Source organism: Microchirus variegatus, assembly GCF_963457635.1.
Source record: "Microchirus variegatus genome assembly, chromosome: 2".
NCBI classification, from domain to species: Eukaryota; Metazoa; Chordata; class Actinopteri; order Pleuronectiformes; family Soleidae; genus Microchirus; species Microchirus variegatus.
The window spans coordinates 1,169,794-1,181,890 of record NC_139803.1 but is presented as its reverse complement, the minus strand read 5'-3'; the positions used below and the strand labels follow the sequence as shown (position 1 = coordinate 1,181,890).

The following is a 12,097-nucleotide window of genomic DNA, read 5'->3' as shown; positions in this document are numbered from 1 at the left end:
GCTCACTTTGCATTCACCAGTAACATATCGTAAGAGTTATTTTCTAGATTCAATAATTTGTCCGTAAAATGAGAGAAAACGGTGAAAAAATGTGCATCAGTCTTTCTCAAAGTGTTCAAAAGCAGTCATAGCTAAACGTAGCTAAAGCACCAGTTTTTATTTATGAGCAACACTCTACAACTCTTCCAAGCTAAATTAGCTAAGGTAGCTAAGTCAGAGTTGGTAATCAGGACCAATTTTTTTTCAGATTATTGATGCATTACTAGTTTTACAATCTAGTTTATCGAATTGGTGCTAACTGACTTTTTGATTAGCTCACATTAGTGAAACACGCAAAGTTAGCTAAGACAGAGCTAGAAGTTAGTTACTTAAAGTTACTTAAAGTTAGTTTTACAAGTTAACTTAATCTTAGCAGCACATTAGCTTTAAAAGCTAATTTAGCTATGGTAGCCAAGTCGGAGCTGGTGATCTGGACCAAAGTTAGCAACGCATTAGCCTTTTAAGCTAATTTAGCTATGGTGGTCAAGGCAGAGCTGGTGATCAGGATCAGTGCTAGCAACACATTAGCTTGATAAGCTGATTTAACTATGGTGGCCAAGTCGGAGCTGGTGATAAGGACCAATGTTAGCAACGCGTTAGCTTCATAAGCTCATTTAGCTATGGTGGCCAAGTCGGAGCTGGTGATCAGGACCAATGTTAGCAACACATTAGCTTCATAAGCTCATTTAGCTATGGTGACCAAGGGTGAATTCCAATTCCTTGATTAACCCTCAATCTCAAAAATGTGCTGTCCCGATTCTCAGAAAAATTAAGTTGAGGGCCACCCAGAATGCATTGCGTGTTTTGCCATAAGTGTTAGCAACAGATTAGCTTTATAAGATAATTTAGCTATGGTATGGTGGCCAAGGCAGAGCTGGTGATCGGGACCAGTGTTAGCAACGCATTAGCTTTATAAGCTAATTTAGCTATGGGGACCAAGGCAGAGCTGGTGATCAGGACCAGTGTTGGCAACACGTTAGCTTTATAAGCTAACTCAGCTACTAGCCAGAGCTGGTTTAAGTAATCAGAGTTGGTGTTTGGGAATGAAGTTATGTTACTGACACAATACCAGTATTAGATATACTTTTAAAAATTATTATTATGAATTAATAATTATTAAATTATTAATTTAATTCGATTAATCATTTTTTCAGCACTTGACACCACTCCCAGTTCCAACTTCTGACGTAAAGGCTACGTTAGCTCAGTCAGATCTGGTCTTTTATTTTATCTTTTACTTTTATAACGTCACAAAAACTATTTTGTGGAGCTTTTTCAACTTTATTTAACAGAATAAAGAGCTTTTTTTTCTTTTTCTTTTGATTAACAGAAAAGGCTCACGTGTTTCACAGATGTTTTCCATAAATAATCACAGTTACTGTGATAAACAGTGAGAAGGTTATTTCACTGTTTAAAGACACCGTTTTTTCCCTCTGTGTGTTTATCATACATCTGCAGTGTGTGTGTGTGTGTGTGTTTGTGTGTGTGTGACAGAAGGCAGAGACGAGGTCTGAGGCCTTTTTTGGTCAGAGTTTACATTTCTAAATGTACGGTCATTAGCAGCGAGAGCTCGCAGAGGTGGGAACCAATCAGATGATCAGATTAGGATCTGTCCTGTCGAGGTTTTCAGGAAGCCGGTCACTCCCATCAGATACTCACCATAGCCTGGAGCGTTCGCCTCTGCTCACACACGTTTCAGTCAACGAGATGGTTTGCAAATATGTGAGGAAACCTTAAAAGGGAAAGTGGAAAAAATGTCACTCTCCCACACCAAAGTCCATAGGAGAAAACCAGTGATTTTAACATCACAGCACACAGGAGTTCACAGGAGTTGTTGATCCACTGCTGCCTCCATCACTTACTTACAATGACTGATTTTAGTGAATTTGGCTTTTAAAATATTTAATTTAGACTTAACTCAGTGACACAAAGTGACCACACGAGGCAGCAGAGGACCAGCAGCTCCTGTGTCCCTGTGAGCTAAAATCACTGGTTTTCTCTTTGGGCTTTGGTGTGAGGAGAGTGAGTGAAGAAAAACAGATTTAAGCAAATTAACAAAAGACTCGGTCACTAAAATCTACGTCAGTTTAAGTCTATGACATCTTAAGAACACGTTCACGTCTTTATTTCACTGTTAGACAGACTTTTCCTTGTGTAAACTGAAGTTTGTAAACCACTCACTCTCCCACACCAACGTCCATAGAGAAAACCAGTGATTTTAACATCACAGCACACAGGAGTTCACAGGAGTTGTTGATCCACTGCTGCCTCCATCACTAACTTACAATTAGTTATTCAGTAAAATTCAGCTTTTAAAATATTTTATTTAGACTGACTTCAGTGACACAAAGTGACCACACGAGGCAGCAGTAGAGCAGCAGCTCCTGTGTCCCCGTGAGCTAAAAATCACTGGTTTTCTCTATGGACTTTGGTGTGGGAGAGTGAAATGTTGAACACATACTTGAGATACAGTGCATAGATTTTTATTAGGCGTGTCTAATGTCATGGGGCTGAAATGTGTGTCCACACAGGGGGCGCTAACGGTCGGTAGCTCATACAGCCACACTCTGTGACGTCAGCTTCTCAGAAGTGTAATTCCTGAACCCCCTCGACTGTCTTCCAGATATGGACAGTGAAAGTTGTCTTGGGGGGAAAAAAAAATGAAGCAGAAGAATTCACTCACTGAACATTTTTTTCTTTCTACAGCCGTAAAAAATCCAAATAAATTCCCGTGACGCTCGTACGAGGCTTAAGCTCTCAGATAAACTGACAAGGTTTTAGGTCTTTGTCAAAGACGAACCACAGGCTGTGTATCAGACCGTTTAATCACCACTAATAAATTGACTCTACTTGTGTTTATGAGGCCTCAGTGTGTGTGTGTGTGTGTGTGTGTGTGTGTGTTAATATAACATTTCCTGTTTGTAACGGAGAGCAGTGAAGCAGGTGCAGAACCACGGTTTCCACCAAAGAAGAAGCAAATGTGGAGTGTGTTTAGTGAAGTGGTGTAAACAGCAGACCACACACACACACACACAGAGCGACAGACGCTGATAACTGCTCTATCGGCTCTGAACTCTCTGGCATCGCTGCGTCATGTCTGCTCTCTGTCTAAACTCTGTCTGCTCGCACATAAACAGACCAAGAGCTAATCACGCTAAGATTATCGACACGACCGTTCAAAAGTTTGGGCTCACTCAGAAATGTCCTTACTCTTTGAAGCAAAAGCTCTTTTTTTTCAATGAATATAACATTTGAGAAAGAAAGAAACATTTTGAGAAGAAATCAAAATTTTGAAAAAAATTAACATTTTGGGGGGAAAAAATGGTGAAAAAAAATTGAAAAAGGGGAAAAATTGAGAAAAAAGTAAAACATTTTTTTTTAAATTGAAAAAAAAATATTTTGTGAAAATTTTTTTAAAATAAAATTTAAATTTAGATAATTTTTTTAAAGAATGTCCTTGTTTTTAAGGAAAAGCACTTTGTTTTTAGAAAAAAACGTACATTTTGAGAAAAATTCAAATTTGTGGGAAAAAAATTTGAAAAAGAAAACAAAAGAATTGAGAAAAAAAAATTGAGAATTTTTTTTTGAAAAAAGTTCAAATTTATTTTGAGAAAAATAATATTTTGAAACAGATTTTTTTTAATTTTTAGAATTTTTTTTTTTAATTTTGAGGAAAAAATTAATGCATTTTATAGAATGTCCTTGTTTTGTAGATTGTTTGCTAACGGCGTTAGAATGCTATTGGATGATTAGAAAACCCTTGTACAATGATGTTAGCACAGCTGAAAACAGCAATGTTTGAAGGACAAGATGATTATTTGGAATAAAAAATCATTATTTCTAATCTTGTCAATGTCTTGACTATATTTTCTATTCATTTTACAACTCTTTTGATTAATAAAAGTCTGACTTTTAATGGAAAACACAACAAAAATTGTATAGTTGAGCCCAAACTTTTGAACGGTAGTGTACGTTTAACATGCACTCCAAAAGTACAGTAGGTCAGTAGGGGTACAGCGAAGTAGACCTCTTGTAGTAGTACTCGTTGTAGTAATGGTAATAGTAGCAGAATTAGTACTAGTGATACTGTCTCTTAGGGTCTTGTTGGAGTATTAGTACTAGTAATGGTGGTAACCGTAGTGATGATGTTTGTGTGATGAGTAACCTGTATGTTTTCTGGTCCAGAAGCAGCAGAGTCGTATGACCTCTTGTAGTAGTACTAGTTGTAGTAATAGTACAAGTAGTATAAGTAGTAGTGATGATGTTTGTGTGATTAGTAACATCCTTGTTTCCTGATGCAGGAGCAGCAGAGTCGCTGAGTCACTCATCGTCCTGCTGAGGAGTCTCTGAACCTCTGAGCCTGGTCCAGGTAAGACATTCATCCTCCTCCTGCTCCTCCTCCTTCTCTACATCCTCCTCCGACTCTACATCCTCCTCATCTACATCCTCCTCCTCCTCTTCCTCTACATCCTCCTCCTCCTCCTCCTCCTCCTCTACATCCTCCTCCTGCTCTTCATCCACCTCCTGCTCTTCATCCTCTTCATCCTCCTCTTCCTCCTCCTCTTCATCCTCCTCCTCCTCCTGCTCCTTCTCGTCCTCCCCTTCATCCTTGTCCTCCTCCTCTTCATCCTCCTCCTCCTCCTCTTCATCCTCCTCCTCCTCCTTCTCCTCCCCCCCGTGTGGTTGTAAAACAAACCGATGACCGTAGTTTGGTTTCTCTCTCCTCCTCGTCCTCCCCTTCATCCTTGTCCTCCTCCTCTTCATCCTCGTCCTCCTCCTCTTCATCCTCCTCCTCCTCCTTCTCCCCCCCCCCGTGTGGTTGTAAAACAAACCGATGACAGTAGTTTGGTTTCTCTCTCCTCCTCCTCCTCCTCTTCATCCTCCTCCTCCTCCTTCTCCTCCCCCCCATGTGGTTGTAAAACAAACCGATGACCGTAGTTTGGTTTCTCTCTCCTCCTCGTCCTCCCCTTCATCCTTGTCCTCCTCCTCTTCATCCTCGTCCTCCTCCTCTTCATCCTCCTCCTCCTCCTTCTCCCCCCCCCCGTGTGGTTGTAAAACAAACCGATGACAGTAGTTTGGTTTCTCTCTCCTCCTCCTCCTCCTCTTCATCCTCCTCCTCCTCCTTCTCCTCCCCCCCATGTGGTTGTAAAACAAACCGATGACCGTAGTTTGGTTTCTCTCTCCTCCTCCTCCTCCCCTTCATCCTTGTCCTCCTCCTCTTCATCCTCCTCCTCCTCCTGCTCCTTCTCCTCCTCGTCCTCCCCTTCATCCTTGTCCTCCTCCTCTTCATCCTCGTCTTCCTCCTCTTCATCCTCCTCCTCCTCCTTCTCCTCCTCCCCCCGTGTGGTTGTAGTTTGGTTTCTCTCTCCTCCTCCTCCTCCCCTTCATCCTTGTCCTCCTCCTCTTCATCCTCGTCCTCCTCCTCTTCATCCTCCTCCTCCCCCCGTGTGGTTGTAAAACAAACCAATGACAGTAGTTTGGTTTCTCTCTCCTCATCCTCCTACTGCTCCTCTTCATCTTCCTCCTCCTCTTCATCGTCCTCCTTCTCCTCCTCGTCCTCCTCTTCATCCTCGTCCTCCTCCTCTTCATCCTTGTCCTCCTCCTCCTCCTCCTCCTCCTCCTCCCCCCGTGTGGCTGTAAAACAAACCGATGACAGTAGTTTGGTGTCTCTCTCCACCTCCTGCTGCTCTTTACTGCTAAAAACGAGCAGCTGAGTCGACTTAATGGTCACGTGGTCACGTCGGTGAGCGTCTCGCTCTGGTTTCCTCTGGTTTCCTCTGGTTTCCTCTGGTTTCCTCTGGTTTCCTCTGACCTGGTGACACATTTGTTGTGTCGATAGTAGAAAGTCTTTAAATCGGCCGCTCCTCCTCGTTCAGTTGGACTCTTGTTTCACGGGTAGATCGGACGATGAAGGCAAAAGCCTCAGTAATTTGTGAGCAGCCGATGACTTTTGTTTACATTCTGTTGCTCCCTGACCTTTTGACCTCTGCTCGGTCTCGGTAAACATGTCGTCTGTGTTTTTTAAACCGAGCTGAGTGAACGTCGGGCGGCAGATGGTCGTCATGTGGCCTGGCAGCCATGTTGGCAGTCGTCAGTGAACACTTGTGAACAGCTGCTGCTTCTTCTTCTTCACGCTCAGATTCAGCACACATTTAATACTTGATTAGAAATAAAGTCGTCCAACCGTCTGACAAAGTAAATGATGATCTATGGCCCACAATAACTAAATTAGTTTTAACTGCAGAAACACTAAAATAAGGAAAATAAGCTAATCTGATCCATGGATTTCCTTCTGTTCTATCGCTTTACTGAACCGAGCGGAACGAGTCATTTTCTATGTTTTGAGTCAAACGACAGATCGATGACGGACTCTCCTCAGACACAGATGACTGTTTTCTCTCCAAACACCAGCGCTCTATATATGTTGAAATAACAAATTCCCTTTAGGTTTAGATTAGTCCGAGCGCAAACATCTGCGTTCTTCAAACACTGCAAACTTCAAGGCTGAATCGCAGAGAACGTCCACAGCTCTGCTCTTCGGTAATGTAAAGCAAATGGGGGCGAGGGGGCCCCCCTGGACGACGAGGGGGGCCCCCTCGTCCCTCGTCCTCTGTGTTTGACAGCAGCGCTATAGCATATACAGTTTAGATGGCTGGAGGCCGGCGTATGGATTTACAGATTTACGCGTCCTCTGAGCGACCTCCGTGTTCGTCCGTGTTTAGATCGGATGATCAACGTCATCGTTATTTCCAAGTTTTTAAAAAGCCTCACATTACAAAACATATACAAGAATATGCACTTGTACAGTAATATAAATGTGAAATTTGGGAAAACTTTTGTTTGTTTTGAGTGCATTCCAGTTGTCAACAGAATTTTTCAAGTTGACGGGGCTGATATTAGCAATTTTTGTTCGGATTTTTCGAATTTTTGGGCTGTTAAAAAAAAAAAAAAAAAAAAAATTAGCTTTGGCCAAATTATTACGAATTACTCGGGTGCATTCCAGTTGTAGTCGGAATTTTCCAATTTGAGGGGGCTGATATTAGCAATTTTTGTTCCGATTTTTCCGATTTTTGGGCCATTTTTAAAAAAATAAATAATTAGCATTGGCCAAATTATTACGAATTACTCGGGTGCATTCCAGTTGTAGTCTGAATTTTCCAAGTTGAGGGGGCTGATATTAGCAATTTTTGTTCCGATTTTTTTGCCTTTTTTTTTTATAATTAGCATTGGCCAAATTATTACGAATTACACAGGTGCATTCCAGTTGTAGTCGGAATTTTCCAAGTTGAGGGGACTGATATTAGCATTTTTTGTTCAGATTTTTCCGATTTTTGGCCCGTTTTTTTTAGATAATTAGCATTGGCCAAATTATTACGAACTACTCGGGTGCATTCCAGTTGTAGTCGGAATTTTCCAAGTTCAGGGGGCTAATATTAGCAATTTTTCTTACGATTTTTCCGGTTTTTGGCCCGTTTTTTTTAGATAATTAGCATTGGCCAAATTATTACGAACCACTCAAGTGCATTCCAGTTGTAGTCGGAATTTTCCAAGTTGGGGGGGTGTGTTCTCAACTGAAATGCCACCTTAAGTCGGAAAGTCGCAGCAACTTCACAAACTGACCGACATTGGAAATTCAAGATAGCTGCGATTTGTGTCAAATGTACGAATTCTGTGCTACTTTTAAAAATGGAACGCAACATGAGAAAAGACGTTCGGAGTCCAGGCGGACTGATTAATCGGGCTGATGTTAGCAATTTTTGTTCAGATTTTTCCGATTTTTGGCCCGTTTTTTTTAGATAATTAGCATTGGCCAAATTATTACGAATTACTCGGGTGCATTCCAGTTGTCGTCGGAATTTTCCAAGTTGAGGGGGTGTGTTCTCTCAACTGAAACGCCACCTTAAGTCGGAAAGTCGCAGCAACCTCACAAACCGACCGACACTGGATTCCAAGATAGCTGCGATTTGCGTCAGTAGTACGAATTCTCTGCTACTTTTAAAAATGGGACGCAACATGAAAAAAGACGTTCGGAGTTCAGATTTTTGGGCCGTTAAAAAAATATATCATTGGCTAAATTATTACGAATTACTCAGGGGAGTAAACCTCAGCAACCTCACAAACATTGGATTCCAAGATGGCTTCGGTTCGCATCGATCGTACCAATCTTTCTAAAACTCGGCTTTGTCATCGCCCTCTAGTTCGTGTCCTTTTGTGATTTATGTGGCCGTAACTATGTGGACACGCAGCACACGTCCATTACAGCATGTTGACATGTAAAAATAACCTCGTCACACAGGAAACGTGACCTCACGTAAACATCAAACTCTGTTAAATGAATACGATCGGAAACCTTCAGTGGAATCTCAGGTGTAGAGACAAAAAGCCTCGAACTCTATACGTTGAAACATGTGCTTTCAAGATGTTCTCGTTGATTGCTGAGGTCACTGTAATCTCAGCCTTGTCCGGGGTCACTGGTAATTGTAGGCGCTGTTTCAGCCTCGGGGGCCTCGGGGGGCCAGAGTTACCTCTTGGTGGGTCTGTGATGAAATGACGACGCCGATGAATGAGCTCAGTAAAAGCAGCTGTGAGCTTCATCACTGGCCTGTTTTTAATACATCGTTCTGTGTCCAAACTGGTTCCATCTGTGCAGGTAAACTCTGCAGACTTGATTCTTTCTTCCTCCAGGTTTGAAGACCTGGTTTCCTCTAGTTTTGGACACTTTTCCGTTAAATCCGTTTTCAGTTTTAAGACTCAACGGTCGGTAAACTTTAGTGGAGTAAAACAAACAAACTCCCTCGGTCGTGGTTACGTTACGTTACTGATCAAACTGGTGCTCAAACAAAGAGTTTGAACTGTTAACACAACAATTAAACACAGTCGTTAGTCATCTGCATACAGAGTGATCCATCGCTGTGTATACACTCATTAATCATCTACACTCATTGATATGATTTACAGTCATGATCTTAATATGCAGTCATTGATTGTCTTTACATACAGTAATTTATCATCTTTATATAAACTTATTTATCATATTTATATCGGTTATTTATCATCTTTATATACACTTATTTATCATCTTTATATACAGATATTTATCATCTTTATCATCTTTATATATAGTTATTTATCATCTTTATATACACTTATTTATCATCTTTATATACACTTATTTATCATCTTTATATACAGATATTTATCATCTTTATCATTTTTATATATAGTTATTTATCATCTTTATATACACTTATTTATCATCTTTATATACACTTATTTATCATCTTTATCATCTTTATATATACTTATTTATCATATTTGTATACAGTTATTTATCATCTTTATCATCTTTATATGAAGTAATTTGTCATCTTTATATACGGTTATTTATCATCTTTATATACAGATATTTATCATCTTTATATACAGTTATTTATCATCTTTATATACAGATATTTATCATATTTATATATACAGTTATTTATCATCTTTATATACAGTTATTTATCATCTTTATATAGTTATTTATCATCTTTATATACAGTTATTTATCATATTTATTTATCATCTTTATATACAGTTATTTATCATCTTTATATAGTTATTTTATCATCAGTCATTTATCAGATTTTTATACGGTCATTGATTGTCTTTATATACAGTCATTTATCATCTTTATATGCAGTTATTGATCTGATTTACAGTCAATGATCTTATTAATATAACGTCATTTATCGTCTTTATACACAGTCACTGAACATCTTTAAATAGAGTAATTGATCGTCTTTTATTGATCGTGTATATATAAGAGTATATATAAACTATGTTCCTCCCTGTTAGTCTACATGTATATGCAGTAAATTAACTTCCAGTCGACCTCTACAGAAACATCTGGTTTCTTAAAGATTCCCTCATTTTTCCTCTTTAACATCAAACATTTCATCCGTTCAGCTGTTTCTCAAACTCTCTCTAAATAAATATCTGACGAGTGAAGCGTGGACTTTTCCTGTAAATAGACGCGTGTGTATTGTGTGTGTGTGTGTGTGTAAACGACACGGCGCCCCCCCTCTCCATCAGCCTGTCACTGCAGCGCGGCGCTGTGATTAGCTTCACATGCTTCACATTAGCGTAAAGTCCGTTTCCTTCAGTTGGGGGAGGGGGGGAGGGGAGGAGGAGGCTGGTGATTGAATACACATGTAAACATGTTTGTGGGGGTGTAGGCGCACACAGGGGGAGGGGCTTCATACTTCATAAAATCCTCTGGAATCTTCTCTGGATTCTTTAGAAACTGGAACCTACACACACACACACACACACACACACACACAGTCTCTGGCTATATAGCGCTGGCTACGTTAACCGCTGTTAATAGCGCCAACGCTAACGCGCGTTAACACACGACGCGTTTCCATGAAAAAGACGCGCTTGACGTCACGTTTGCGTGACTCCCGATTTGTAAAAATTTGTCTCTAAAGTAACGCTAAACTTGACACTAACGCTGCCCCCTGGTGCTTCTCACAAGTATGGTAACAGCTGGAGTGGACATCTTCAACTTTCAGATACCTTCTGCCACGAAGAGCGCTTACGTGCACGTGAAAAAAAAAAAAAAAAAACTATTTTTATTAGTGCTGGGTGCGTTAATTGCGTCAACTTTAACGCACGGCGCGTTTCCGTGCAGTAAAGGCGCCATGCGGTAACGTGCGCGAACGCGTTAACCACCGTTAACGCACGGTGCGTTTCCATGACTACCGAACGGAAAAAGACGATTGACGTCATGTTTACGTGACTCCCGATTTGTTACGCTTACACGTCGCAATAAAAGCGCCATGCGGTAACGTTAACCGCTGTTAACGCATGTTACCGCATGGTGCGTTTCCATGACAACCGAAACGAAAAAAGACGCTTGACGTCATGTTTGCGTGACTCCCGATTTGTTAACATGAGTCGCTAAAGTAACGCTAAACTTTACACTTACACTGCCCCCTGGTGCTTCTCACAAGTATGGTAACAGCTGGAGTGGACAGCTTCAACTTTCACATAAATTCTGCTACGAAGAGCGCTTACGCATCGCAATAAAAGCGCGTAAAAAACAAAAACCTGGGTATTTTTATCAGTGCTGGGCTCGTTAATGGCAGATAAAGGCGTTAGCGCACAAATCGTTTCCATGTCGACACAAAAAGGACACGTGTGGCGTCATGTTCACGTGACTCCAGATTGTTAAAATGAGTCTCTAAAGTAACGTTTAACTTTAAAAACACATGCGCAATACACAGGTACGCTAGGTATTTTTGGGCTGCTCTTTTCCTTTAATAAACAGACCGCTCCAGTTTGACTGTAGGGGCGCTAACGGGCACTAACGGAGCTAAAGAAGCTAACTGGTAAACGGTGCACCTATTAATAATAATAATGATGATGATGATCATGAGCGTGTGATCACGGCGTGGGAGGTCGCGGACGTTGCCTGCGAGTTTAAGTCGCAACAAGACCGCGGCTAACACGTGGATGCTAACACAAATGTTCCACGTCAGGATGCCTCGGAGGCTAAAATCAAGCAAGTTAGCAGGATGCAACCAAAAGGATTGATCGATTGATCGAGAAGATAATCGACAGATTATTAAATCACGGAAATAACGGCGAGTTGCAGCTCGACTCTTTAAGTTACCACTGTGAGGTATTTATATCCTCCTCATCCTCAGGTGCACTCTGGACACTCTGTGACCTGCGTTGTGGTCCGACGGCGTCTGCGGCCGCCCACAGATCTCAGGAAGTGGCCAACGTTAGGCGGTAAACGGAGCCAGACGGCGCTCCACGTCTCAGTGGACGGAAGTGGTTTGTGTCGATTCGTCTGCTTTGAGCTGCAGGCTCTGGGTTTATGTGCGACCACAGAGGAGCATCATTAGCACGCTGACGGGGTTATGAAGTCTGGGAAAACATCTGCGCTAACCCGAAACAGAATGGACATCATCGCGTTGTACGATGAACGCCCCAATTAGCGTACGCTAACCTTTTTATTCTCTAATAAATGGCATTTTATCATCGTGAAGTCACGGTTTGTCGATCG

General features: G+C 41.2%; 1 protein-coding gene across 1 annotated transcript in view; it reads left to right on the top strand.

Moving 5' to 3' along the window:
* The window catches only part of col6a4a (collagen, type VI, alpha 4a), a 60,472-nt gene that overhangs the window by 2,594 nt on the left and 45,781 nt on the right, over nucleotides 1–12,097 (top strand). The window contains exon 2 of the mRNA XM_083909775.1: nucleotides 4,341–4,408. The gene's annotated coding sequence lies outside the window, so the exon portion shown is untranslated. The remainder of the gene's footprint in view (nucleotides 1–4,340; nucleotides 4,409–12,097) is intronic.